Source organism: Mytilus californianus, unplaced genomic scaffold, assembly GCF_021869535.1.
Source record: "Mytilus californianus isolate M0D057914Y unplaced genomic scaffold, xbMytCali1.0.p SCAF_2, whole genome shotgun sequence".
In the NCBI taxonomy this organism is placed as follows: Eukaryota; Metazoa; Mollusca; class Bivalvia; order Mytilida; family Mytilidae; genus Mytilus; species Mytilus californianus.
In genome coordinates this window covers 2029159-2054093 of record NW_026262668.1, presented here as the reverse complement: position 1 = coordinate 2054093, position 24935 = coordinate 2029159, and the positions used below count along the sequence as shown (strand labels likewise).

The following is a 24935-nucleotide window of genomic DNA, read 5'->3' as shown; positions in this document are numbered from 1 at the left end:
AACCTTTGACCCCTGAGTATTATGTAACCTTTAAATCAAGCACACCTATAGTGATTCTTCCAGGTGCATTATTGCATGAAAAGCACCAACAATATATCAATATAGATGACTGTAATGAAGTACAAGTACATGTCAAAATTTGTTTGCACTTCCCTAAAGGTAACAGAATCAGACAATACAAAGCCATGCTTCTCATCAAAATAGTATGTGTCATGAAACAGATTAAATTTATCCTAACAAAGCCTTCTACAAAGTTTTGTATTTATACAACCAAATATAACTGTCAGTCATGCATGTAATCATCAAAAAGTTATAGATTTTCTGTACATTTTATCATCCTAATGTGTGCATTGTGAACAATAATATTAAAAGGAATGTACTTTAGTCTTGTGTAATTAAATGGTACATCTGAAAAAATCCACTAATTGAAAAATAATACAATTTCAAATCACGAAAAATATGTAACCAGCCCACAGAGACAATCAATTTCTAATGCATGATCTCATGGGAGTCAATTTTGTCTATTTCTGTCAAACATGACTTTTTTTTATTCTGATAATTTTTTCTGGAATTGATATTGAAACCTCTATCTTGTCATTTTAAAATCTCAAAGCAGGAATTTCTCAAGAGATTATTTCACCCTTATATGGCAGTAAATTGTAATTATCTGTTTAGAATTAATCTTACAAGAAACACAAGGAGTGTCACAACCATATACTGCCAAAACTTTTGATAAAATTTCTTGATGCTGTAGTGATAGCAATAAGTTTTAAAGCCAACTGACTTTACAAAAGCAGTGCTAGCATAAGTCATAGGGTTATAAGTTGAATTATTATAACATTAAAATATTAAGTTGATGGCAAACTTAAAATCACTTCAGAAATTTTTCTAATTGAAATCTGTTATTTTGGTTATAAACACTTAAAACACTTGCGATCATATAAATCACATTTGAAAAATAATTTCACTAAAAACTACCAATAAAAATTCACCTTCTTTATACAAATATCTCTGTCTATGATTAATTAAACAGAAGTATATTACATGTATCATTTTTTTGTATGTATGTACATTGGTTTGTGTCCTATCATCCGTTTATAATGAAATAAATAATACAGGATAACATTACCAGTCAACTTCCTGACGATTTACAAATTCCACAATAACACAACGATATATACATGTTTTTTATCCAGAATATTGAATGAAAGTCAATTACTCCTACTAAACAAACTTGTACATTGTATACAACATCTGTTTCAATTTAACACAAGAATGAAAAATGTAGCAATGATTATCAAAAATGTATGTGTATCTTTTACTTGTTTTAATGGATGTATCTTCAAACAACTTAAAATTATTCCTGCAAAGTTTGTTCATCATGTTCATTGGATCGAAACTAACATATTATCACCTAAATTTAAATACAGGAAATCTGATTCTGACTGGTAACCATAAACAGTTTTCCTCATGTTTTTTAGCAAAGCTCTGAGACTACAGCACCAACACATTAGGAGTTCATATGGAAAATGTTTGGATACCTACCGTATTCAAAGAAATATTCACGGAAGGCTACTGTCTAGATTATCTGCCAAAATTAAACTAAGTGAATTTAAACAAATATATGAATATTTTGTACAACAAATTAGCATCAGTTAATTATAAATAGCAACAACAACTGTGAAAATAATGTGCTGTGAAATTTCCCAACCATAGATTATTTATCATAACTGCATTCTAACACGGTTTATAAATACCTTTACTGCAGTAATCCTATGTCCAACTGACTATGCTAATTATGTAAATCTGTTTTTTTCAGTAGCCTCTCAGGTTCTTTTAAGTCTTCAAATCCTTGTTTAAGAACAAATATCTCTCCTCTGACCCCTGTATCAATCTTGTGAAAAATACAGACTGTTCTGTTCACAGACTGAAAAACACTGAAAAAAGAGACCCATCCTATGAGATAAATTTCTGTAGGAACTATTCTGTAATCCAATACACAGATTTAAAAATCTGCCATAAAAACACTGTCTTCAATCCAAGTAATATAGTGTCTTCTTTCACAGTCATTTCTTGTGATCAACATGATCAGGTTAATATCTTTATACTTGTACAAAAATCAATGACTATTTCCAGTAAACACTGCCTTAATTGGTCATAAATTTTTAATTAATTAAAGCCTATGATATTCATGCATGACAACATTTGTATCTAATTGTGGTGCTATTTGTTCTCAACAGGAAATTATATGGAAAAAAAGTAGTGTAATCCACTAAGAATGTTTGATTGAATTTTTGGAATGTTGTTAATTCTTTTACTTCAATAGCTCCTGTTTGTTTGGACGGAAAATCTAAATACAGAGAGGAAACAAAATTTTACAGTTCAGTGAAATCAATCAAAAAGTAATTCTTCCATACATTGTTTATGTGTGCTACTGAAATGTTAATTCACAAGACAAAACTTAAAGTAAAAGATGTGTTAATCATGTTATATGTAAATAATAAAATTTACTTTTATCCTTGATGACTTCTTGTATATATGCATCCCATACTTTTTATAGTTTCATTTTTATTTAGTTTTACAATGTTTATAAGCCAATGCAGTATTAAACACTTTTTGTATGTTTTCCAAACAATGGTTGTGGGTTACCTGGTATTCAAGTATAGTAAGAAACTGGGTTTAAAACATATAATGAATGAATTACAGGGGTTCAAAAAAATTTAGAATCAAGTATGGAGGTTTTTCATAGGAAAAATATGCAATTTCAACCCCAAAATTCCTTGAGCCCTACTGCTACACTTTTACTTGTTTTTATTCTGGAATAGCCATAATCATGTTTTTAAGATTCATCTGCAGGATAAATATTCAACTGCAATCCCAACAATCTTTCTAAGTGTTCCAAATCTGATTTTCCAAATCAATGCTCGGCTAGCATGTTCAATTATTTAAATCAACTTTAAGCTAAAATGTTGTAGATAAAACTATCTTCCTGATACTTATTGATTTAGTATAAAAAAAAAACATCAAACCGTATGAACAATGTTGAAAGACGACTTACAAATGTACTAGAAAACATTCATAATCAACATTAAGCTTCTTTGAACAAACATAAAAAACAAGTTCTTTTAAGCATCTAATAACATTTACTTTAATAACTCTGTTACCCCCTACCCACCCCCCCCAATCCCCATATTTGTGTTTTCACAGTAGGAAATTGGAGACCAAAGTAAAGTTCAAAGTTATATCTTATATTAATATACAATGCAAGGCAGTTTTCAAAAGGTAAGGCATGATATTAAAGTACGTTGAACCTGACCATTCCAATTTTGCCCCACTTTAAACATTTTTTATTGCTGTTTTCAAACAAGCATGACTAAAGCTAACATCTTTTCATTATTTAAAGAATATAAAAGCTAAGTCACCGTACCTACAAATGTACATGTACATTATACATTTCTGAATATGTAACAAGGAACTAAACATACAATGTACATGCACCTCTACTTCATATTTTGCTTTGAGGTGTTGCATACATGTACTATCTCTTACAAGTTTAAAGATATTTTTTTATCTTTTCTTTATAGTTTCTCAGGAGATAAAATATTGTATTTCAGATTTGTGTTTGAATTTGTCAATGTTTGTGATTTGCAGAGCCAGTAAAAGATGCTTGCAAAGATTAAATCAAAAATTGATGCCTAAATTATGGCACATATCATCAGATACAATTCTGTTGTTAGAGTTTGATAACTTCTAATGTAAAGAAAATAAAACACATTTAGATCAAATATTTCAAAATCCTAATATGACATCTGTGTCTGCTAACACGAACTGTAGTATTGATGCTATGTAATTTGTGGTTTATTTCAGTTAGCATTACATTGTTGCACTATCATTTTAAATAACTAACTGATACTGGTGTCTAATGATAATTAAAATACAATTGCATACCTTACAATATACATGTATAATTGTCCTAATATCTAACACATTCATATATTTTTTCTTATAACCTTCAAGAATAAAAACAAATAAAAATGGGGAATGTGTCCATGGGACACAGATGATGCCCCCGCTTGCATATAAGGTTATAAAGGGACATAACTCAAGAACTGTAAGAGTGACGCTTGCCAAATTTGTACTTGATCTGAGTTTTGTGGTAATAAGTATTGTGCATAAGTTTCATAACATTTAGTTGAGGCAAACTGAAGTTAGAGAACGGAAATGAAAAATTCAGCAATTTTTCCATTTGTAAAGTGGCACAACTCTAGAACGGTAAAAGTGACGCCACCAAAATTCAAATTTGATCTGTGTTTTGTGGTAATAAGCATTGTGTATAAGTTTCATAACATTTGGTTGAGGCAAACTAAAGTTAGAGAACGGAAATGAAAAATTCAGCAATTTTTCCATTTGTAAAGGGGCATAACTCTAGAACCGTAAAAGTGACACCACCCAAATTCAAACTTGACCTGTGTTTTGTGTTAATAAGCATTATGTATAAGTTTCATAACATTTAGTTGAGGCAAACTAAAGTTAGAGAATGGAAACCAATTTTGGGACGTACCATGTACGTATGGATGTACGTACAGATGGACAAGGGTAAAACTTAATGCCCCCTCCAATACGGCAGGGGCATAAAAATATTACCACTGATCTATCTATAGCTATTATTTAAATTGTATATATGTCTTATATCAATTCATATCAATTGTGTACATGTATGCAAATGAATGACATGTTTCAACCAAGTTAAAACATAAAGGATTTTATTTCCAATCTTTTATCTAACCATTTCATGTTTGTTGTATTAACATGATTAATCTGTTTTCCTATAGATAATTTTTAATACCACAGTTATGTTCAAAACTTCCTCCTAAGTAAGATGTATTGTACATTGTAGCTAAAAAAAAGTGTACAAAACAGATGGGGAAACATAAAAATTTATATAGTTTCTAATTATAACAACCCTTTTTATAACATTACAATGAACATGAACTTAAAAGTTTATATGTTTAACACCATCTCATGGCCTTACACCATGTACACGTAACACAAATTATAACACACCATCTCATGGCCTTACACCATGTACACGTAACACAAATTATAACACACCATCTCATGGCCTTACACCATGTACACGTAACACAAATTATAACACACCATCTCATGGCCTTACACCATGTACACGTAACACAAATTATAACACACCATCTCATGGCCTTACACCATGTACACGTAACACAAATTATAACACACCATCTATTTACAAATGGTACACTATGCTCTTCAAAACAAGAGACAATTTTTTTTCCTTTTGATATATAAATGAATCTTGTGCCTCGCTCTGTTTTTTCATTAGATACAGTGCTAGTCCATTCTGTAAAATTTATGACATTCTGCTGAAGTACACTTGTATGTATTCATATGTACAGAAGGTATACTGGTAATACAAACTTATTTAGTTATAAACACTTACCACAGTTTTAGGGGTATGACTTCAAAAATATTTTAGTTAAAATATATGATGATGAAGATTCTGTATTTTCTTCAATTCTGTTTCTGAAAAAAGAGACAAGAAAATAGATGGCCATTTATACATTTTTTGTCAAAATATGGATTCATCATACTGTATGACTTTGAAACTTTCTGAAGTCTATAAAAAATGTAATAAATTTAAGTCTTAGCTGATCCCTCAACTTCAAAGATATCAGATTTACATACATGCAGATGTACTTCTATTCTACTACTTATTTTTCATAATTTAGAATGTCAGTGATTTTCCTAGTGTTAATAAGGGGAAGGGAGGCCTAGGGCCCATGCATTTGGGAATAAAAGTTTGTGAAATGTTGGCTTTGGGGAAAATATATTAGTCAGTTTATACGGAGGGCACACAGCATAAGCCATGTGCAACTTACTAGGGGGGTTTGGGGGGAATGCCCCCCCCCCAAGAAAGTTTTTAAAAATTAGGTGCAAAATCCTGCATTCTGAGAAGGAATAACTGCATGAATTGCAAACAAGATTCAAGAGATTCGTTAACAAAAAACCATGATACGACACCAACAAATTCTCGCGACAATGTCTATATACAATTGGGAATTTAAGAGCTGAAAATTGGGAAAAAAAGAGCATATTTCTCGGGAATGGGACCCAAATTCGGACCCAAAATGAGGGTTGGAAAATCCCTGATTGTTGATAATAAAATTTACAAAGTACAAATATATACTATGAATTCATTTATTTTCGTAGTTTTTGCCAAAGTCTGCATATATTACAAGCTTATAGATAATTTTTACTTTGTTGGATATTTATATTTGTAACTTACCAATACCCACCAAAATTGGTATAATCCCTCAATATATATGAATCAACAGTACATTATGTTACATGTATACATATAAAATATCACACATTTAAGTCATCACCATGTGCATAGATAAATTCAAGAATCTCTTCTATTCAACTTGAGCTATATATCTTAAATATAACCATGATAACTCTTGCACGTGTACTTTCAATTTCAGTTTCCTTTTCCTGGAACTAACTTACCTTAATTTAAACATGAGGTAATACAAACTTAACATCCTTTTTCAAACAGACCTTCTCACTAACATAACTTAACATCATCCTTATAATTATCACAACAAGGATAACTCAAACAGATAACGTTAGCCAAATACAACCTTGTTATCACAGAAGGTTTACCTGTTTATATGTATAGTTAATCTTCCGTAATAAAATGTCCACCATTATTTTTTTTAAAGGACAACAAAGACTCAATAATGACAATGTTTAAACATGATAGGTCATGCTCCAGTGCATCTATATATCCTAGTCGATAGGCCTGATATACCTGTGTTCTACTATGTAACTAAAGTAAACAATGTCAAAATGGATTGTGTCTAAATTTACAATTGACGAAAGTTCAATATTTTCTTCAATCATCATTACATAATGTTACAAAAGTCTACATGTATGTATATACATTGTACATGTTGTATGTTTATTCAAAATATAATTCAAAAACATGCGATTGACATTATTCTAATGGAAGTAAAACTAGAGACTCTAAAGAGCCTGGGTCAGTCATCTACATGTGTATGAATGGATGCTCTCCAACATTGAAGACTAGAATATAATTCAAGACAAAAAAACTTTTTATGTTGATCTTGCATTTGTGATCATTTTTGTCGAGCCTTCGACTTTTGTCGAAAAAGCGAGACATAGCGATCCTACATTCCGTCGGCGTCGTCGTCGGCGGCGTCCACAAATATTCACTCTGTGGTTAAAGTTTTTGAAATTTTAATAACTTTCTTAAACTATCCTGGATTTCTATCAAACTTGGACAGAAGCTTGTCTATGATCATAAGATAATATTCAAAAGTAAATTTTGTAAAAAAAAAATTCCATTTTTTCAGTATTTTACTTATAAATGGACTTAGTTTTTCTGCCAAGAAACATTACATTCACTCTGTGGTTAAAGTTTTTGAAATTTTAACAACTTTCTTAAACTATCCTGGATTTGTACCAAACTTGGAAAGAAGCTTGTTTATGATCATAAGATAGTATCCAGAAGTAAATTTTGTAAAAAAAAAATTCCATTTTTTCAGTATTTTACTTATAAATGGACTTAGTTTTTCTGCCAGTTAACATTACATTCACTCTGTGGTTAAAGTTTTTAAAATTTTAACAACTTTCTTAAACTATCCTGGATTTGTACCAAACTTGGACAGAAGCTTGTTTATGATTAAAAGCTAGTATCTAGAAGGAAATTTTGTTAAAATTTTGTTCCATTTTTTCCGTATTTTACTTATAAATGGACTTAGTTTTTCTTCCAGTTAACATTACATACAGTCTGCAGTTTAAGTTTTTAAAACATTTATTAGATTCATAAACTATCCTGGATTTTTACAAAACTTGGACAGAAGCTACTTACAATCAAAAGATAGTATAGAGAGGAATATTTTTATTAATTTTTTTCCTCATTTTTGTTGAGCCTGTGATTAACAGCAAAAGTAGGCGAGACACTGGGTTCCGCGGAACCCTTACGAATTTTTCTGTTAACAGTTTCTCTCTTCTTTTTAGTTTTTGCACAAAACACAAAAAAAGGTTAAAAAATCAATCATTACACAGTTTTTTTATATAGATCTTGTCTTGCTGGTCATTTGTGTTTATCTTTAACAGTTTTCAAGATTCATTTGTAATAGACAAAACCCTAAAAATTTGTAGAAATTGTCATTATACACATTTAAAGAGCATGTGTTTTGTGGTAATAATCATTGTGTATAAGATTCATAATATTTGGTTCAGACAAATTTAAGTTCATGAAGTTAGAGAACAGAAACGAAAAATTCTGCAATTTTTCCATTTGTAAAGGGGCATAACTCTAGAAAGGTAAAAGTATTGCCACCCAAATTCATACTTGATCTGTTAAATTTGTGGTAATAAGCATTGTGTATAAGTTTCATAACATTTGGTTGAGGCAAACTAAAGTTAGAGAATGGAAACAAATTTCGGGACGTACAGACAGACTGACAAGGGTAAAACTTAATGCCCCTTCTGCTACGGCAGTAGTAGTGAGTAGGTAGATCTCAACATTGTGAACATTTCTGCCCAATCAGATTTTCTTTTATCTAAAGCGCTTTTCAAGATAACAGAAATAAATGAAAAATGTGCCCATGTGACAGATGCCCCAGCTTTTAACATGTTTAAATATACGACAAATTCAGCAATTTTTTACCAAAGGACAGAACATCATGAACAATGAAAGAGACACCACTAAAATTCAAACTTGATCTGTGTTTGGTGGTAATAAGCATTGTGCATAAGTTTTATAACATTTGGTTGAGGCAAATGAAAGTTAGATTGCTGAAACAGCAAATTTGTCAATTTTTTCCTTTTATAAAGGTACATAACACATGGACTGGGAAAATGAAGCCACTCATATTCAAACTTGATCTGTGTTTGGTGATAATAAGCATTGGGTATAAGTTTTATAACATTTGGTTGGGCCAAACTAAAGTTAAAGAGTGCAGAAATGGCAAATTAAGCAATTCTTCCCCCTCTGCCATGGCGGGGGCATAAAAATTTGGCATTTTATCGCTACATGTATGTTCTTTTTTTAGCCTTGTCAACAATGTTGGTTGGTAGGCGGGTTGACCACATTTTAAATTAAATACTCCAAGAATGGTTGTTGCCAAGTTTGGTTCCAATTGGCCCTATAGTTTCAGAGAAGATTGTTGTAAAAGTTTACGGAGGGCAACAGATGTTAAGTGATGAGAATAGCTCACTTGGAATTATGGGCCACTTGACAAAATGTTTGATGTCTAATAACCCCACATACACTGTATTATAATGTTCATTGCTAAAAAAACTAACATGACTTATATAAATCAGACAACTGGTCATGCTTCTGTGTCATTTGGTCTTTTGTGGAGAGTTGTCTCATTGGCAATCATACCACATCTTCTTATTTCTATATTGTAGATGCAATCAAAACTATTTCAGTTATTCTCAAGGGGCATTAGCTACAATTTAGACAAAATTTAAAATACCATTCTTTTTGTTTCAAGTATTAATTAAAAGGGGATTTTGAAATAATATTTCATTATAAGCAGTCCTTTTGGTTCCAATTTGTCAAAAAAGTATCAAACCATTGCCGATGTATTATTGACTTTCAATAAGTTAGCCTCATTTCAATCCATATTAATGGGACCTTTAATTTAACCCCTAAGCTGGAGATTGTATATGCTTGCACTAGACATGTTCGGCTAAATGTATATATTAAAAGGAAAACAATGTCAACACTGAAAGTGAAACAAGGGTGAACCATTTTGTTGACTGATTCGATTCCCAAAAAATCCTTCTTAAGTAAAAATGATGATCATCATATTTCTTAACTATATATATACAACATATGTCAGTGATGTTAACCACTACTACTAGCCCAATGCCGGCCCAGATTAGTAAATTTCAGCTCAGACTAGTAAATTTCATTTATCACCAGCCCGACCGAGACTAGTAAGAAAAATAAAGTCCTTTTAATTATATGTTATTTGAAATTTTGAACATATTTGAAGTTCAAATTGACAAGTAATGCAGAAAAGATTGTCAAATTAATGTGCAAATTCTAAACAAATCATGGTCAATAATTCATACATTTATCCTAAGATAGTGTAACCACACAGAAACAATTCGTGAGATTTCCGGTTTTTCGATCCTTCTTATTACCAAAAGTATGCCAACACAGTCAAATTAAATTTTCCAATAACCAAAGCAATTGTTTATAAAACAAAAAGACAATCAAGTTTTTTCGATTCATTATATATCTTAATTGTTTAAATCATGTTTGAGTTTTACTTCACATGATTAAATTTACGAGTTTATCATGACAATATCATGCTGTTAGCTGTTACCCATCAGGCTTTTTGATATTAAGAAAGACGGAGACTATGTGGGCCTGCTATATCTTGTGATCAAAATGCTCTGGTGGACAGACAGGGCAAAGCCAGGAAAGTCTTTAAAAAGAAAAGGAACACCAGATGATATAACTGAACAGAAAAAAGAAATATGAGGTTTCCAGGACAAGCATGACAAGTGGGTCCCAAATACACAGGAAGAATGATCGTCCATGGTTAGAATATGATAAAAAGTTAATGTATTGCACGTTCTGTATGATGATAACGAGATGGCAGAAGATAAAGTTTTTCTGGTCAAACTGAAAAACGTCTCTTTAAAACAAATGTAAAACATGTAAAAAGACTATGAGGAATAAAAATGAAAATTATTTTGAAACTAGCACATTGTTTTTATTTTGGACAACATACATCATGTACATGACAAATAATATGACTACATGTAAATAGTGACTTAATGTCTCAAGTTTGGTCAAATCTTGCAAATGTATTGATTAACCCCCCAAAAAATAGCTAAAATAAAAAAGTTTTCAATCATCTTAACTGCTTTCAGGTATGCTCAAAATGAAGGATTTTGCATCTTAAAATACAAACCCCCTAGCTGATTTTGGCCACTTCACGGCCCTCATCCTGTGTCGGACTAGTTCATATTTTTTCAGACTAGGAAATTATCTAACTTACTAATCCAATAGACAAATAGCCTCTAAACTTTTTGGTGCAGACTGTAAGTTGTAAAATTCAAACAGACATAGAAAAATACAATTGCACCTGCTCTTTATCTATATTAAGATTTATATTGAGATGTAAAACCATCAATATGGGCAGTCTTCAGAGGTCATCTCGATGGTTAATCAGATGGCGTCTAGACTAAAAATTAAAATAAACAGGAAATGCCGAGACTTTTTGTTGAGTCAATGCATTGCTAATTGTTTATTCAAGACTTTTTATAATTTTGATATATGTTTTTGTATGTTACAATGTATATCAAATATGAGAATTTGGGTCAAATCGGTGAACATGAAATTGACAGCTTATTCCCCCTATTACTTTAATTTTATTTAGATATCAACAACTGACAGAATAGTTAAAGTGGTCATACTTACATTTTTTGTAAATTAAAAATATAAACAAACAGCTGATTGTTTACATACATTGTAATGTTCATCCCAATGTCCCATGCATTGTAAAATTATAACCTAATAAATCACCTGGTTCCCCTTTAAATTATCTTCATTTTAAAATTTGGAGAGGTGCCAGTGCAAAGTCACTGTTGTCCCTATTCGGGTCAATCATCAACCGTATTTGTAGGGGTTACTTCAAAAATGTTGAAACATAATAAAATAAACAGCTGCACCATGAGCGCATGATACGCCGGTCGCATTTTCAAAGAATAAAGTTCAATAACTTCTCAATGTCTATTGTCATATCAGAAATTTATGAAAATTGAAAGGGAGCATACGTCAATAGATACAAACAATTCACCAAAGTTTCAGGAGAACTGCTGAAAGCATTTTTGAGTTATTGTACGAAAACTGGAATGAATAAAACCCAATAACTCGGAAACGTAAAATCTAAAATTTATAAAAATCAAAAAGGAGCTTACGTCAATAGATATAACCTATTCACAAAAGTTTCAGGAGACCTGCTGAAAGCATTTTTGATTTATTGTCCGAAAACTGGAAAATCACCATTTTTTTAATGAATAAAACCCCATAACTCTGAAAAGTAAAATCTAAAATTTATAAAAATCAAAAGGGAGCTCATGTCAATAGATATAAACAATTCACCAAAGTTTCATGCAAATTGATGAAAGTGTTCTTGAGATATTGTCCGAAAACTGAAAACCCCCCCTTTTTTCAATGAATAAAACCCAATTACTCGGAAACGTAAAATCTAATTTTTTTTAAAAACAAAGGGAGCTGACACCAATAGATATAAACAATTCACCAAAGTTTTATGCAAATTGGTTAAAGCGTTTGTGAGTTAATGTATGACATGTTGACGATGGACGGACAACGGTATGCCATAATACGTCACATAAACGGGCGTATAAAAATTCAGTAATATCTTGAGTTTGTCCAAAGGGAAATAACTTGAAAAGATGAATCACATAACCATGATAACTGATCTTAAATCGCAGCAGGGCTTTATAAAATACGATTGAAAAGCCCAAAAAGGGGCATGGCTGACAAAAAAATACACAAAATAGGACAAGAAAATGTGACAGGGCACAACAACCTTCCAAAACATCTTGTAGAAAACACTAAGTGTGCATTTACATTTTAGAAAAAGATACTGTGAATAAATCAGAATTCATTATTATTCATTGGATACCAATTTTTTTAGATGCTATTACTTATGTCACTGATGAGCAGGTACTCTTTTTCTAGAACGAAGTACATTTCCTAAAATTACAAACAGACAAATTACTCGACAATGATTTATCAATTTAATAGTGTACATCAGGTAAATTATATACTAGATAGCAGCTAGAAAGGTTCAGACAGCTTTGATATGTTATTGTCTTCTCCTTTCCATGAATTGTGTTTTGAAAGCTTTAAGTGACAATGGATTGCTTTTTTAATTGTTTATACAGTATAATCAAGCAAAAAAGCAGCTAATCTGGAGCTCTGAACATCCTGGTAGCAGGGAATTATGAAATACTGACTTTGTTCTAGAAATTATTGCATCGCATCCATAACATATGAATCTATAAGAATATTCTGTCAGATCGCATCACATTAACTTGATGCAAAAGGGCTCTTGGTAGATCGTAGATCACCAGTTTTGTTTTTGCTCCACCATATAATAATAATACCTGCTAACTTGTTTAAATCCCTATGGTGTTTTTTTCGAATGCGACAACAAACTTACAGATTTTACAGGACCTGACATGACATAATGTATTACAATTCAAATGAGAAAAACCAACAGCCTGATTTTTGTTGCCTAATTTTCCAAGCAGTGAAAAACCAACTCAGTCAAAGGACTGTTTACATTCCTGCACAACAACTTCATCTGAGATTATCAAACATGCATGATAATTGTACTGACTGACTCTCAAATCCTTAGACAGAATAAGGCATTGACAAACTGTACCACGATAATTCAAGTTCATAATCTTGCAAAAATTTCTGTTTTCTAGGTTATCGTAGCTTCTGGAAGGGTCAATAACCTGAGAATTTGAGACACGAACTTTTGACGACCAGCACAGACATTATGAATTTATCTCTTATGAAATCTTACGGGAATGTGGAAGTCCAGTAATGGCCAAAGGCAAAGGTTAAATAGTGATATCATGACATAAGGTGTATAGTAAATTTATGCATGTGTTTGTAGTCCAAAGGCTATTCTAATGTTTGCATCAACACTTTAGCAACGATGAGGAATCTTTAAAAATATAAAAAAATACCCTCAGCAAACGCAATGATAATTTGGACTAATGTGAAGTAGGGTTTCGTAGTCCAGATCGGTTTTTCTGACTTGGATGAATCATGAATTTATTCGTCCACAGCATACAGAACCCATTCTCAAAAAACTTCATGACTAGCCGCTTTCACATGTGATGATGCCATGATTCATTAAGGAACAAGTATTCTCGTACGATTGTAATAAATAGTTCATTCTACTAAGCATTGCTGAGTCGTCTAGCCTTCGATATCAAAGCGCCTGTGCTGCCGACCTTAACGACGTAATACTATTTTGAGTGCTTGTGGACAGTTTCTGGTTCGGGAAGTATCATGTAATAATTGATTGATGCTTACAATATTGTCCTTATTTCTTTCATGCAAAAAATGAATTGTAAATTTTATGCAGAAGAAGAATTCGATTTTCCTGGTTTCAGGTTGCAACAGGACACCTTTCTTGTCGCCATATTTGCTGACGTCTTTGTTTTGATTGGTTATTCTCGTTTTGCTCGGTCATTGTCGGAGATTTCCGTAAAGCTAAATTGCTATATGGGGTGCAATTTGGGCTAATCAAATTCATTTGTTTCTTTCATGAAATGACATCATAAAAGACAACGAAATATATACTATGAGTTTATGATACATATTTGATGTTAAGCAACGAATAATCAATTTTAATTTTTGCATTTTATTTAATGAAAAGCCAGTTACCGGGAGATCGTATTCCAAAAAAAAGCGTTCACATGACGTTGTGAAATTGTATTCGATAGGCGGAGACATCTGTCAACAGTCTGATTGGTTGGAAGTAAATATACATGACCCTCGTGATACATTACGCCTTGACCTATTTATAGTTATAATGTATCTGTCTGAAATTTCCTTCATGGAGTCTGTAACAAAATCTGACTCAACGGTAAGTTTTTTATTGTTATGTTTTTAGCAGACGACATTTTTACCTTTTTTTCAGTTGTTTAAGCATGACAATTTGAAAGTAGCCAATCATTCAAGGTGATTTCATATACTGATATGATTGGATATAGCCGCCATTTTGAGAAGTTTTACTGACACCATCTTTGTATTGATATGAATAATAATGATGGGCGTGCCTTGGCATTCATTGCTCGAAAGTTTAAAAATAGCACATGCATAGTGACACACTTTAAAAGCAAACGACGTGGCGTTAAAAAGGTATAAAAGAAATCGATAAGTGATACAAATATCACACGTCAATCAATTATAAACGTATTTATAATTGAAAAAATGTTTGACTGCATAATTTTGTACGTTAGTTTACCAGTGTTTTAACACCTCGTAAACAAAAGTTAAGGCTAATTTGGTCCTGCGAAAAGTTAATTAAAAAAAAGCATATGTTTATGGAAAATAAAAAACAGTATTAATGATTATTAATAGCATTTTTTTTTTTAATAATTTAGTATAGAATTTGTCAGAAAAAGTGAGAATTTGCATAGGTGTAAATACACTCATTTACTATGACGTTATCAAAGTGACGTCATAATGGTAGACAAGTAAGTTTCTCTAGAAAAATCTATAAATTTTAAGAACCTTTTTTGTTGAATCAACAGAGCAATCCATCACGTGTGTAGGTTAAACTACTTTTTTGACAGCAAAAAGATAAAAACAAAATATATTTCCTGACGAATATATATTTTGGGGCGCTTTTTGTGCTCTCTCTAAATATAGATATTAACATGTAGTGCGATTCATTCAAGATTTTGTTTACTATTACTATTTTAACAAAATTACAGTCATGGCATTGTTATAATTAGCCTATAAAAAGAAAATACTGTAAAGGGGCATTATATATAGCTGTCAAATTCATGATCATCACCGATTTGATTTAAATTCTCATATTTGATTTATAACATACTTAAACGTATATCCAAATTACAGAAAGTGGACAAAGAAACAATTAACAATGCATGAATTCGTTATAATGTATCAGAATTTCGTGCGTATTTTAGATAAAACGCAATCTAATTACCTCCGAAGACTGCCGACGATCTTACGACCTGATATAAACAACTATAAATATAGATGGACAACAAGTGCGTGCAATCATTCAATGACGATTTTTCTAGGTCTGTTCGATTTCATGTTTAAGATTTAAAAATGTAAATCGTTATGTTTACCTGTATATGAATATTTTTTTTGGGGACGAAACATCAGTCAACGAAATGGTTTTCTTATTGGCACCATTGTTTCAGTATCAATGGTGAAAAGTAAAATCACAAAAATACTGAACTCCGAGGAAAATTCAAAACGGAAAGTCCCTAATCAAATGGCAAAATCAAATGATAAAACACATCAAACGAATGGACAACAACTGTCATATTCCTGACTTGGTACAGGCATTTTCATTCTTATCTTTTAATAACTAAACAAAACGGTAAGCACACGCGTAACCCAGGGTCAATTTAAACGTTGCATGAATACATATTCAAATGTGTTGAATTATTGACTTGCAAGCCAATATACATTTACGATGTTTTTTTTTTAGTTTGTTTTGACAAAATTGAACCTAACAAACAGCCAATAGCGAAATATTATATGAATATTCTGCTATAATAAATGATTGAAACAAAAAAAAAAATCATGTTTTATTTTGTAGTCCTCATCGTTGATAATGTCCCTTTAAAGGGGCATTAGCTACGATATATATAAAAAAAAAAATATGATATTTTTTGATCGGTCATCAATGAAAATGAAATAATGAAAAAAAAATAATAATTCGCTTTTAGTAGCCAATTTGGTTCATTTTGTCAAAATAAGCTAAGAAAAATCGCTGACGAATAATTCACTTGCAAGTGAATAATTCGACCTCATTTAATCCGTATTCATGTGACCTTCAATTTAACCCTTAGTTGGAGAATTGTTACGCATGTATTCAGCTATTAAAAGGAAAAGAATATCAACATTGAAAGTGAAACAAGGATGAACTATTCGGCTGACTGATTCGATCCACAAAAAATTATTCTTATACAGGTAAAAACGATGATAAACATACTTTTTAACCTACATTATGAAATCAAACAGACGTAATAATAGCCAATTGCACGTGGTAGTTATCTATTTATGTTTATATCGGGTTATATGACCGTCGGTAGTCTTCGGAGGTCATCTGATTCTCGATGGTTAATTAGATGACGCATAGACAAAAATACACACGAAATGTTGATACATATTATCGAGTCCGTGCATTGTTTATTGTTTATTTTAGACTTTTAGTAATTTGGATATACGTTTTAGTATGTAATAAACTAATATAAGAATTTGAGCTAACTCGATGAACATGAATTTGACAGCTAATGCCCCTATAACCAAATCCTGCAGTATGTTATTACATAGAAGTTTTTAGGAAAATAAGTGGGGAAATTGACACAAATAGTGACTTCGGAATTGGAACTGATATATTTTGAATTTTTTGAGGTCTGTCGAAGTCGTCTAATTTTAACTAAAATCTTATCCTCAGAAACTACTGGGCCAATTGAACCAAACCAAGCTTAGTTACAATCATCATTGGGGTATCTAGAAAAAATATGTTTCCGATGACCCGGCCTGTCAACCAACATAACCGACATTGTTAGAAATAGAACATGGGTAACATCAAAGTCTTGTCCTTTATCTTGAAAACCATAATAGACAGAGAAAATATGACAGAGGTAGAAATAATCAGAAGGCCATTTGAACGTTTTGCCATCATTTTGCATCTGTCGGCCGTCCGTTGTCGTCCTGTGTAAACTTTTTCAGAGATCTACTCCTCTAAAACAACTGGACCAGTTTCAAGCAAACTTGAGCTGAATAATTAGGGTATCTAGTATAAAATTTGTGTTTGTTATTCTTGTCCATCAAAAAGATGACCGCCATTGCAAAACATAGAACATATGGGGGAAATGTAGTTTTCGGCTTATACCTCAAACATTGAAGCCGTTAGAGCAAATCGGACCTGTTTTTAAATAATAAGAAAGTCAAGGTCTATCTCCTGTGGAATGTTCAGAAAAAATCGGACATATTATACTGTTTGTCTCCCTCTTAATCTTCAGGTATTTGCTTGGATCCTGTCAGCACAGCAGGAAATCTACTAGTAGTTTCTAAAACTAGTTTTTTCAACGGCATATTTCCATAATTCATGGTGTCGTAATTTTCCCCGTCCTTGAGAAGTCTTGCAGATGCCTTTATCTTCCTGTGAACTAAATCTCAGACCATCTTCTTTTGTTCTAAAACGATGTATAAATATCTGTTTCCAAGCTTATATCTGTAAGTTGGTTTTATTAGAGGCTTGATCCTGTGCTTAAAGCTATCAAAACCCTCTGAAACTTAGTCGTCAACAAATGCCTCATTTGGTGAACTTCGAAAGTTTTCTGTGCCAACGGTTCCCACGTATCAGTGATATCGGAATCATTAGTTTGTATTTTCGAACCCCATGCCGAATATGTCATGGATGGCGCTACATCATCTAATGATATTTCACTCATTCCAGTTTCTGTCTCGCTCACTATTGTTTCATACATCCTTTATTTGTGCCGAATGATATAGTGAGTTAATATTGAGTTTTATATTCACATAAATCGCATGTGTTCATCTTTGTCCTATTTTATTGACATCTGTATTATTATTAAGCCAACCTTTCATTAAGGGTCTTGTATATATGATATATATATATATATATATTTCGTCTAAATAACAGCCCAACAATGTAAGATCTGTAAAAACGCAAATTTTTTTTGTTCTTCCCTGGCCGGGATTCGAACTCATGCTACTGAGATATCGTGGCACCAAATCGCCTTGTACTGTGCCCGACGCGCTAGACCACTCGACCACCTAGGCTCTACAATAATAAAGCTTTCGGTGGCCGGGTGTTACCTTTCCTCGTCAGTTTTAATCTTGCATCGTAACACAGTACATGATATATAAGGAATGAAGATGGAATTGTTACAGATCAGCTGAATTATCTTTTGTAAAGGATCCTACAAATTAATGTAAGAAGCAGTCACAGAAATAATTATATTATAAGTACGTCTGAACCAGTGACGACTCTACAACATATTGTATCCATCGGATCACCAGTGATGGTGATACAAGGCTGAAAACACATTTCTGTATATATAATTCGTCTAAATAACAGCCCAACAATGTTAGATCTGTAAATTTGCGTTAGCAAATTTTTTTGTCCTTCCCTGGCCGGGATTCGAACTCATGCTACTGAGATATCGTGGCACCAAATCGCCTTGAACTGTGCCCGACGCACTAGACCACTCGACCACCTAGGCTCGACAATAATAAAGCTTTCGGTGGCCGGGTGTTACGTCTCCTCGTCAGTTTTAATCTAGCGTCGTAACACAGTACATGATATACAAGGCATGAAGATGGAATTGTTAAAGATCAGCTGAATTATCTATTGTAAAGGATCCTACAAATTAATGTAAGATGCAGTCACAAAAATAATAATTTTATAAGTACGTCTGAACCAGTGACGACTCTACAACAGATTGTATCCATCGGATCACCAGTGATGGTGATACAAGGCTGAAAACACATTTCTGTATATATAATTCGTCTAAATAACAGCCCAACAATGTTAGATCTGTAAATTTGCGTTAGCAAATTTTTTGTTCTTATATATATTTATATTTATGATTATCCAATAGTTTGTCTATTTCCATTCTATTTACTTCATGCTTTAACAAATAAATCATTTTTCAACGGCTTGTAATATCTTCGTTTTCTTGCTTGATACGGTTTTATTACATCTCCACCACTGATGGTAGATGTTACTATTGTCTTCCTGTTTCATTAAATTGCTCTGGTAGTTTTGTTGTCTTGCATTTTAGCGTAGGTTTAAGATGGACCTTCTGATAGGATGGTTTTATGATGGGATTTTTTCTGTGTTCCTATGTATGGCACATTTTCCGAGACGTCTGTATTATTCGAGGTAATTTGAACATCAGTTTCTTAAAGAAGTTTGATGTGTGGCGTCTTATGCAGCTTCCTTTTGTTGCAAACAGAAGAATATAGTGTCGCTCATCAGTATCTCTTTTTAACAGAGTTGTTCCATTTGTCTCAAAAAGTTATATATAGTTGTTCCTTATATTTTCAAATTAATTCCTAGAGCAAATTCCTGTCAATATGTTTTGCAGAATCTCCAGTCTTCTGTTTTTCCTTTCTTATCAAATTGATCCTGGTATTGTACGAGTTGCTCCAGGTTTATCCAGTAAATTTCCCAGAGTCACCTGGCTGATCCTGTTATTTTTAAGTTGCTATTTACCAATACAAATGCTCCCGATATTTTCCGGCTCGCTGGGACTCGCTCCAGTTATTTGATAAGTTATTCCAAACCGTTCCTTCATGTTAACGTTCCTTTCAGATTCTCAGTGTGTAGACGTGGCCGCAAATTTTGTCATCGGAATGTTGACTCTTATACTATGGGAGTCAACATTTATAAGCTCATTCTGCTCATGTTAATCATATCATGTAATCACGTGATAGGAAGTGACTCTATCTACCTGGTGACAGGAAGTCACGTCTTATACTAGATAACTGAAAGCAACCATTGAACCGTATCCTATACGTGACACAAAACCTCGGCGGGGAGATAGGGGTACCGCTGGGTTCTGTTATCCCACCCTTTTCATATAATTTAGATTTTAAAGATGTATACCTTTTCATATATTCGGACGAGAATCACATTCCGTCATAATCGAGATTAAATCGCCTTTGCTCGGAGATTAGATATGAGGCTCAGCTGCCTTATGTAATTACAGCGAGACTTTCGGCTGCGAAAAAATTACAGGGCTTTTCATATAACAAGTAATGGGAACTTTATTGACCTTATCATGTATTTCTGGAAGTTTTCCCCCACCTATTCAAATATTTTGAAGCTAGAATATTGTCCTATTCTATCGACACGTCATATCACCTTGTATATAGGAAGTTCACCTACCCCCTTGCACCAAAATTGATGTAATCTATTTCGGGATTAGAACTGCAAAATGAACGTGAAATAACGTCATCTATCACGTGACCGAACGTAAAATCACAGGCTAACGGTTGTTATGACATGGTTTTTTTGTGTGCGTGTGTCAAAACCATTATCATAACAACCGTTGGTCTCTGATGTCGCGTTATGTCACGTGATTGAAGACGTCATTTCAAGTTCATATTATTGCAGCTCTAATCCCGAAAAAGATTTTCGTTTCAAGGGGCGTTTTCTGTCACAAAATGAAGGGTCACATCCGGTTGCTTCCGGTATGGATCTCTCTAAAATTATACTACAAGTTTCCATACCACAAAGGGATGGTAAGGATTTGCTTTGGGGGGTTATGGCTCAAACCGTTTAGGAATTAGGGGCAAAAAAGGGGGCAAAACAAAATTGTCCTGGTTAATGGACAAATATTTTAGTACAAAACATAATTTAAAGCAGTGTAAGGGAGATAAATCAAATACATCATTGAAATTACCTCCCTTACACTGCTTTTAAATTATGTATAAAGTAATGGTTAATGAACAATTAAGATAATTTAAAACAGTGTAAGGGAGGTAATCCAAATACAACGTTTTGGTAACATCCCTTACACTGCTTTTAAATTATGTTTAAAGAAATGCATATTTATAAAGGAAGACCAGTAAAAATATCTGCAAATGTTGCAATTTTTTTTTTTTACAATAAAATCCATATGAAAGATTTGTCACTATATTTTAAATTCTATTATAAAATGGATTAAGTTAGCACTATGGTAAATTTAATTGGGTAATTATGGTTGCAAACTCCATTGGAAATTTGAATTGAGATTATGACCATATCTTGAGGGAAAGACTTTTTTTGGGGAAAAAATGGGGGGGAGGGTAAAAAGAAATTGTGGGGGTCAATTTTTTCTCATTTCAGATTCAGAAATTCACAGAATTATTCTTCAAATATTATTTTTTTTCAAATTTCAAATATTGAAAAATTTCAAAAAGTAATCTTTAATTGCACAGTATGGCGCATTAGATTTGTAAAATCTTTGACCACATTTATTTATTTGTTATGCCGAATCTAACCGTGTATTAAGATTTTTAATTTTGGGTCCAGTTTTCAAATTGGTCTACATTAAGGTCCAAAGGGTCCAAAATTAAACTTTGTTTGATTTTAACAAAAATTGAATATATGGGGTTCTTTGATATGCTGAATCTAAACATGTATTTAGATTTTTGATTTTTGATCCAGTTTTCAAGTTGGTCCAAGTTGGGGTCCAAAATTAAACTTTGTTTGATTTCAACAAAAATTGAATATATGGGGTTCTTTGATATGCTGAATCTAAACATCTATTTAGATTTTAGATTTTTGGCCCAGTTTTCAAGTTGGTCCAAATTGGGGTCCAAAATTAAACTTTGTTTGATTTCATCAAAAATTGAATTCTTGGGGTTCTTTGATATGCCAAATCTAACTGTGTTTTTAGATTTATAATTTTGAGTCCCGTTTTTATACGACCGCAAAAAAAATTTTGTGGTCGTATATTGGTATGACGTTGGCGTCGTCGTCGTCGTCGTCCGGCGTCGTCCGAAGACGCATTGGTTTTCGCACTCTAACTTTAGTTTAAGTGAATGGATCTCTATGAAATTTTACCACAAGGTTCAATACCACAAACGGAAGGTTGGGATTGATTTTGGGGGTTATGGTACCAACAGTAAAGGAATTAAGGGCCAAAAAGGGGCCAAAAATAAGCATTTTTGTAACTTCCAGACATAACTTGTGTGTTAGTGTATGGATCTCTCTGACATTGTACCACAAGGTTCCATATCACAAAAGGAATGCTGGGATTGATTTTGGGGGTAATTGCCTCAAAATTTTAGGAATTAGGGGCCAAAAAGGGGGAAAAAACAAGCATTTTTCTAGTTTCATGACAATAACTTGTGTCTAAGTGTATGGATCTTTCTGAAATTGTACTACAAGATTCCATATCACAAAGGGAAAGCTGGAACTGAGTTTGGGGGTAATTGCCGAAACGTTTAGGAATTGGGGGCCAAAAAGGGGCCAAAAATAAGCATTTTTCTAGTTTCCAGATAATAACTTGTGTTCAAGTGTATGGATCTCTCTGAAATTGTACTGCAAGGTACCATACCACAAAGGGAAGGCTGGGATTGATGATGGGGGTAATTGCCTCAAAATTTTAGGAATAAGGGGCCAAAAAGGGGCAAAAAACAAGCATTTTTCTAGTTTCAGGACAATAACTTGTGTTAAGTGTATGGATCTTTCTGAAATTGTACTACAAGGTTCCATATCACAAAGGGAAAGCTGGGTTTGAGTTTGGGGATAATTGCCCTAAACGTTTAGGAATTTGGGGCCAAAAAGGGGCCAAAAAAACACATTTTTCTAGTTTCCAGACAATAACTTGTGTTCAAGCGTATGGATCTCTCTGAAATTGTACTGCAAGGTACCATACCACAAAGGGAAGACTGGAATTGAGTTTGGGGGTGAGGAATCATAAGGGGGTTCAAAAATTGGGGGGGGGATTTTTTTTTTCCTTTTTTTTCTTTTTTTCCTTTTTTTTTCTTTTAAAATTTTCCATTTTAAGTTGGTTATTTCTGATTTATATTTAAAAGCAAATAATAATGATATGGAAGGAGATACACACCAAACAGGATGTGTAAATTATTATATGATAAGTATTGTGCAATAGCAAGAAATTTTCAATTGCACAGTATTGCACAATAGCAAGAAATCTTCAATTGCACAGTATTGCGCAATAGCAAGAAATCTTCAATTGCACAATATTGCGCAATAGCAAGAAATTGTTAATTGTACAGTATTGCGCAATAGCAAGAAATATTTAATTGCACAGTATTGTGCAAAAGAAGATACTTCGTATAAATTGCTTATTTCTTGACCAATTTCAATGGGGTTTTATTCTTGAATTCTTGGGGTTCTTTAATATGCTGAATCTAAACATGTGTTTAGATTTTTGATTATGGGCCCAGTTTTCAAGTTTGTCCAAGTTGGGGTCCAAAATTAAACAAAAATTGAATATATGGGGTTCTTTGATATGCTGAATCTAACCATGTATTTTGATTTTGGACATTGGACCATAATAGGTAAATAAAAAAAATTCAAGTTCTTAGACCACATTCTTTCTGTGTCAGAAACCTATGCTGTGTCAAATATTTAATCACAATCCAAATTCAGAGCTGTATCAAGCTTGAATGTTGTGTCCATACTTGCCCCAACTGTTCAGGGTTCGGCCTCTGCGGTCGTATCAAGCTGCGCCCAGCGAAGCATTTTATTTGCATGATATTTTACTATGTTTACTGCAAAACGTTTTTGAAAAAAACTAAAATCCAATACGCACACTATCTACATGACAAACACGCTCACAGCTTAGATTTTCCGATAAAATTAGATGGAGGGAAATTCTCGATAACTCCAGGCCTATATTTCGGAAAGTACGGAAATGAAGTATGACTTCTTGTCAAGTAAGCACAATAGTGTTATCCAAGATGGCGATCTTCTTCAGTCTCGTCAGATCAAGTGACGTGTTTTCAAACATGCACAGAAGTTCCTTTCGGTCATGTAGACTTCCGGTCATTAAAATGGAGAATCCATTTCTATTCGCATTGCGGGTGAAATTTGTCCTGATGTAGAAAATCATTGTTCTAAAACTAATTTTTTTTAAACTTCGCCTGGCAACATTGTCCTTTGAAGTTGTTTTGATTCGACGAGCATATAAGAGTTGTCCAGATATTTGTGTTGTGCTAGCTGTAATGACGGTATCACACTTTTTATTTTCAACTAACTGTTCAGTGCCGCTGCTGGTGGGCTTCCGGTTATTAATGCCATGATAGATGCTATGGATCTTGCTGAGGCGTGAGTAAAATGAAAAGGGAGAAGCTACCATGGAGGGGCACTAAATAAGTTGCAATAAGTGCATGGAAAATAGACCATAATATTACGAAAAACTGCGAAAGACAAACACAAGTCCATCAAACACTATTAAAAAACAAGAAGATTCAGTAACCGGAATCTCACCAATAAATCGGGCTCAATTCGATAAAACAGTATTAATTGTGAAAATTGATAAATCATGTACTTTGACTGATTGGGTTTTCTGTTTACTTTGTTTGCTTT

General features: G+C 32.8%; 2 protein-coding genes across 4 annotated transcripts in view; one reads left to right on the top strand and one right to left on the bottom strand.

Moving 5' to 3' along the window:
- Positions 1 to 14315, bottom strand: part of LOC127729061 (E3 ubiquitin-protein ligase RBBP6-like) — a 35761-nt gene extending 21446 nt beyond the window's left edge. The window contains exons 1-3 of one of the 2 annotated variants that reach the window (XM_052236692.1): positions 14177 to 14315; positions 5477 to 5559; positions 1758 to 1937 (exon numbers count right to left, since the gene is read on the bottom strand). The gene's annotated coding sequence lies outside the window, so the exon portion shown is untranslated. Of the gene's footprint in view, positions 1 to 1757; positions 1938 to 5476; positions 5560 to 6702; positions 6746 to 14176 lie in introns of those variants that run through there. The other variant, XM_052236693.1, reaches the window with a different exon arrangement.
- Positions 14316 to 14644: 329 nt separating this feature from the next.
- Positions 14645 to 24935, top strand: part of LOC127729060 (putative uncharacterized protein DDB_G0277255) — a 39756-nt gene continuing 29465 nt past the window's right edge. For both annotated transcript variants that reach the window (XR_007994480.1, XM_052236689.1), the window contains exon 1: positions 14645 to 14732. The gene's annotated coding sequence lies outside the window, so the exon portion shown is untranslated. The remainder of the gene's footprint in view (positions 14733 to 24935) is intronic.